Source organism: Cynara cardunculus (genome assembly GCF_001531365.2).
Source record: "Cynara cardunculus var. scolymus isolate 2C chromosome LG 13, CcrdV1, whole genome shotgun sequence".
Taxonomy (NCBI): domain Eukaryota; kingdom Viridiplantae; phylum Streptophyta; class Magnoliopsida; order Asterales; family Asteraceae; genus Cynara; species Cynara cardunculus.
Window position 1 is genome coordinate 3,683,906 of NC_037540.1, and position 6,374 is coordinate 3,690,279.

The window sequence follows — 6,374 nt, forward strand, 5'->3', positions numbered from 1 at the left end:
GTGGGGGAGTGGGGGATGATGGAAGTGGTGCTGGATTGTAGGAAGTCCTGTTTTCACACTCTTTTAAACGGTTAGATGGCATAAAAATTAATTGTTTGACAGTTGTTGAATGATTTGGTGCAGAATAATTAAGAGGTTTTTATAATATAGTGTAAAATGAAATATAATTGTTTGGTAATTATTCAGAATGAAATTAGGGTGCTAAATAGTTAAAGGAGACCCAAAATACAAAATCATTCAAAGGGTTTTAGAATTATTAAGAGAAAAGACTTTTTTTCTACCAAACAAGATTCACCTCTTAGTGATTCAGATGTTGTCTTTTAATATAACTATTAAGAGGTAAACAAACTAATTTATCTTTGTGTCAAGAAAGTAGAGTATGGATAGGTTCAAAGAATAACACAGTTATCGTTCGAAAACATTATAACATTCTTTTATTATAATAAAATACACTTGATAGTATAGTTCATCACGTGTGTTACGCGTGTGATAGATATCATCAAGTTGTGTGCACACCACTAGGCCCTTTCACATGTATTATCGTTTGTGACAAAGATGTTTTTTTTATGTGATATTGTAATTTATCATGTAATACTAAATCAAATACGGGGACAATCCTTGGGGAGACCTATGTTGCGGGCTAAGTTGTTCGCACACCACTGGTTCTCCTCATATGTATTATCAAATGTGATAAGAGTGTTTTCGTAAAATGCAAGTGTTTATGTTTGAACCTTTGTCAAATACAGTATTTTTATTTTGTTTAATATTTGTGTTGTATTTATTGTTTGAATAGTTAAATACATAGTAAATTATGTGCTAAACTGATTATTGTATTTCTTTCGAAGAATAAGTTTATGGCATTGGAGCGGAAGTATACTAAACATAACGGGACTAAAACTGAAAAAAAGGAAAAAACGACTGAATCAAAATGCGAACTTATCTAAGCTAGTTTCGTTTCAGTTTTAGTCTCACCAATTCGGGTCTGAAATCGAAGACATAATTCATTTCCTTATTTGAAAAATATACCCAAATCAACGTTGTGTCAAATTTAAAAAGGAAAATTTATTTGGACCCAGTTTAGAACTGTAGTGACTCGAACTGAAAAAAACATGCGATCTGAACCAAAAACTAATTAAAAAAAAACTCTAGAACTGAAATCCAAACTGAACATGACTAAGGGATCGTTTACCAAATGCTTACTCGGGTAAGTAAACACCAAGTCACATTACCTTGCAGGATGAAGATGGTAAGGACCAATAATCTTACCTGGTAAGAGCGAAACAAGGACCAAGAGTCTTACCCGGTAAGTAAGGACGACGATTCTTACCACGGTAAGCGTTTACCGGGTAAATTGTTGCATACGATACCGTTTTTGTGGACTAAATTTTTACACAGTAAGTAAATGATAGTTGTTAAATTTTAACGATAAGCACTTGCAAGTGTTTAATAAACGGCCCCTAAGTTTAATCTAATTCATGTTCGACTTTGTTCCAAACCGAGTTTTATTCTCCTTTGGTAAATAGTATTCAATGAAAACAAATAAAATTGTAATTGACCGATAAAAGTGTTAATCGTCTTTAATAATGATTACTGACAACTTAACAAAAAAACTTGCAATGCAACTTGTCCAAGAGATAAGACGTTACGGTTTTAATACGATAAAAAAAATAATTATAATATTTTGAGATTAATATAGATAGCTGATTTATAACTCGTTCTTAAATAATAATAAATATCTTGTATTTTATAAATATTAGAAAATAATCATTATCTAACACCTTTTAACGTGCATGTGTATGTATTATCAGTAAATAGAGAGTAGATATAGACGACGACAGGTATCAAGAAAAACGACGTGTTGATCAGACGCCAAAACTTTGATTGATAATACAATGTTTACTTTTGTTTTTAGCTTAGTTGACAAGGTTTCTTAATCGAAGACGGATTTTTTGTTTTGCTTATAGATATAATATCAGTCGTACATAAATCATGATATTACAAATTACATGACAATAATTATGATCTAAGAATTTTTCGCTGTACAAACGGCTACAAAAAAAGACAAATTACATATATATGTTGTCTCAAATAATTCTTTTGACAATTTAAAAATGTGTGATTCAAATTTAAAAAATAAATTATTAACCGTTTTTCTGTAGTTTTGTCCGCTACATATAATAAATATTTGATTCCTCGTGAATATTTTATATATGAAAACCATTGATGCATAAATAATGATATTAGTATTCATAATTTCTTATTATCAGTGCAAATACATATTACTTACGTCACATATATATTGCGATCAAAATTATCTTTTATTTTGCAGATAGCTTGATCACAATATATATTGCAACTCAAATACAAACCAAATAAATGTTGCAAACTTACAAACCGGTTTTCATGTGTTATTTCATATATTACACAATACACGTGAAAATGCACGTTTTTTTTGTACAATGTTGTTTCATATATGAAACGTTTAGGATTATTTTGCATGTGGATGAAAACACACACGAAAGTGTAGTTATATATATGAATTGCGTACACGTACACACACAAAGAAAACATATGAAACAATATGAATCATTATTTTAAAATCAAATTTATTGAATGGTTTGAATTAGTTTTAACTGATTTTTTTTTTACATTTATTTAGTTTACATTTGATTATATTTTGAATATAATTCAAATGAAGAACACAAAAAAAGTTGAGAAAGTAAATATAAATAAAAACTTTATTTAAAAAGTGGTCGTAATCACATTCTTCTATATTTAGACTTAGATTTAGATGATTTAAATAAAATAATAAAAACGAAAATATGAGCCATTTGTTTATTGGAATTTGGAAATCAGTGAAATATAAGCAAATCGATGCTAAACAAGTTAAACAACAAAAGCAATAATTCTAATTATAATGGTGGTGCATGATTGGTTTGAGCTAGGTTCTAAAGGTCAAAAGTATCTGGAGGTCTCAGATTCAAATCTAAAGAGGAATAAAAATTCTCTTGTGGTCACGGATGTTAAAATGTGGTGACTCGAAGTTATCTGCAAAGCAAGTGGTTGTCCTAGGATTAATCGACTCGCAAAACGGATTGAATATCCATGTTAATAAAAAAAACAATAATCCTATATTTTTTTTTAATTTAATATTTATATTGTTATATTTTTTTTTTTGAATTTTTTTTTGAATTTTTCCGTGTTTATGTTAGAAGTCCCTTTTCTTTTGAATATTTTCCTAAGATAAGGGTTTTTTTTTTTTGTTGCTATTCTTATTCCGGCACTTCACGTTTGCCTTCACATTTTCACACCTAATTTCCTTTCTAATTTATTTTTATTTTAAAATTATGTTTCATGAAAATGAAATAAATCATATTAAAATAATATGATTTTTTTATATGATAAACAAACTTGTTGATTTTTTAGAATTAAAACTATTTTTTTAGGGGATAAAAATATTATAAAGAGAAATATTGTCTCTTTCCCTTATTCTAAATAAAATGTTGTTTTTATCTGATCATTTATAATTTGATAATGTTATCTTGTAAAAATAGTTGACTGTAAGGGACTGTTTGGTGGAATTGGAATCCGTCAAAGATTTTTGATATTGAAGAAATTATAATAGATTTTGACCATATGTTTGATTGGTAGAATTTGGAATGAATTCTCTTAAAAGAATTGAAATCTCTATCTTAGTGTATGTGATTGGGGAGAAGGGTGGGGGTGGTAGCTGTGATGACGATAATGGTGGCTTGGTGGTGGGGGTGGATGTCACCCCTACCAACGACACCTTCCCGACCTCTTTTATCCCCACCACCCACGTGGGTGGGTGGTGGCCAAGAGGGTGACCCCTACCCCTCCTCGCCACCCACGTGGGTGGGTGGTGGCATGGTGATCAGTGGGTTGGTGACGAGGGTGGGTGGTAGTTGGGACGACGACAATAGTGGCATAATCGTCATGTGAAGAGGCAGGACATGGAGTTGGTGGGGGCGACGAAGAGGCAGGACATGGGGTGTTGCGGCGGATGGGCAGGGGTAAGGTGGTAGCTGTAACGATGACAGTAGTGGCATGGTGGTCGGTAGGGTGTAGGGTAGGCGGGAGTCGGGGGCGGGTAGGAAGATATTTCGAACAGGAAGGTAGGTGGCATGGCGGTGGTGGGTGCTAGCTTTAACAATGACAGTGGTGGCATTGTGGTCATTATGGGTGGGGTGGACAAAGGCAGGGAATGTGAGGATAACGATGACAAAAGTGGCATAGTGGTCATTGGTTGGTTGGGGTAGGGTGGTGGTGAGTGGTGGTTTATGATGGCAACAATAGTGGTGTGGTAGTGGGTTAGGGTAGGGGAATGTAGTAGAGATGTCGGGGTAAGTGAGGGGGTGGGGTGGGTGTGAAGACAACAATAGTCACATGGTGGTCAGTGGTGGTTAGATAGGGGTGGATGGCGGTTGTGAAAGCGATAGTAGTGGTGGGGGGTTAACAATTAAAGTAGTAGTAGCATGGTCGTGGTAGGAGCAAGAGATAGACGGTGATGGAATTCAATCCTTCACTTATGCCAATGAATGATCAATTCTTTAATTTGTAAAATTCAAAGGATTCAATCCATTTCAGTATGTGAACCAAACAAAATAATTAAAAATTGATCAATAATTAATCATTCTAATTCATTTGAATTATGCACACCAAACAATACCTGAGTTTTTATTATCTACAATAACAATACAATAAATAAATAATGACATCACATTATTCCTTAAAATAATGTTTAAATCGTGTACGTTTATTTTGTATAACAACGGATTTTTACAAAGTATTATAACAAACATATGGTTTTCTATTATTTTTACATATTTTAATCATTGACTGATATATTCAGTAACTACTGATAACATGGATGACAAATTATATTCTTATTATCGATTAATGAAAAATGTACATCAAAATCAACTAATCTTATGTAAACGTAGATTTAAAACTTGTTAATCAAGTAAAATTAAATTGGTATGAAATTGAAATAATTGAATTTTTGTTACACTAATCAAAATGCTTTCTTTAATATTATACAAATTAAATGAAAACAACGATAAACTTTGTTACATCTTTGATTTTTTTTTATTAACATGAATATCCAACCCGTTATACGAGCCGACTAATCCCAGGGTAACTATATGCTTTGTAGATATCCCGGAGTCATCGTATTTGAACCTCCATGGTCACAAGAGGATTTTTATTTCTCCTTGGATTTGAACCTGGGACCTTCTAGTACTTTTGACATTTGGAGCCAAACTCAAACCAATCAGACACTACCCTTATGGGTGAATTTAATTTTTTTTATATCATCATTATCTAAGCTCTATTTAATATTTATTATATTAATTTAGGATCGTATTTTAAAAATCGTCCAACCTGTTTTTTTTTTAACGAGATGCATCCACAAAATTGTGTTCGGTGTGGAATAAAAATTGCGTGTTTCAAAATCACATGTTTCATTCATGTTCTATCGACCATCGATGAAATCAAAACACATTAGATTTATATTTATTTCATTTAATTCAAGTTCACTTTCTTTTTAATTATGTATATTCATATGACTGATGGACAAGAATAAGACTTGAAAATTAGGAACAAGTGATTTTTATTCATCGGGGGTGAGGGCATGGTCTTGTTAGTTAACTTTTTTTGCTGTAGTTTTTTCGTTGTTTTGTTACAATATTTTTTTTTCTCTAGAAGGTGGTGAGTTTTTTTTCTATATATTATAGTTGGATAAAAAGTAACATACTTTAACTTGATTTTTATTTTGGGTACATACTTTCAAAACTTATATTTTGGTACCTAAGACGTAAAATTTTAAACATTTAAGTACCTGGGTAACCAATTGAAGCATTAACTGGTTATACCATGCTGATGTGTCGAGTGATGTGGTATCCAACTCAATATTATTTGTTATTCAACCCAATTTCATCTCATCACTCGCCACATCAGCATGGTAACCGCTTAATGCTTCAACCGGTTTATCTGGATACTTAAATGTTTAAAACTTTACATATTAGATACAAAAATGGAAGTTTCAAAAGTACATTACCCAAAATAAGAATCAAGTTAAAGTACGTTACTTTTTCATGTAATTTGCCAATTATAATATTTGTATAATAAACTCTTCTTTTATTTAATATATTGCTTTGTCTTAAAAAAAAAAAAAAAACCCTTTTGAGTTTTGCATAAGTTGAAAGAATATGATTTAAAAAGTAATTAATTGACAAATTTCTTTGTTTTTAAAGGAATTAAAATACAAAAAATAGTTAAGAAATATGTAAATATCATTGGATTTATCTTCAACTTCTTCGTCCATCGATATATCGACCACGGAATTGTTAGAT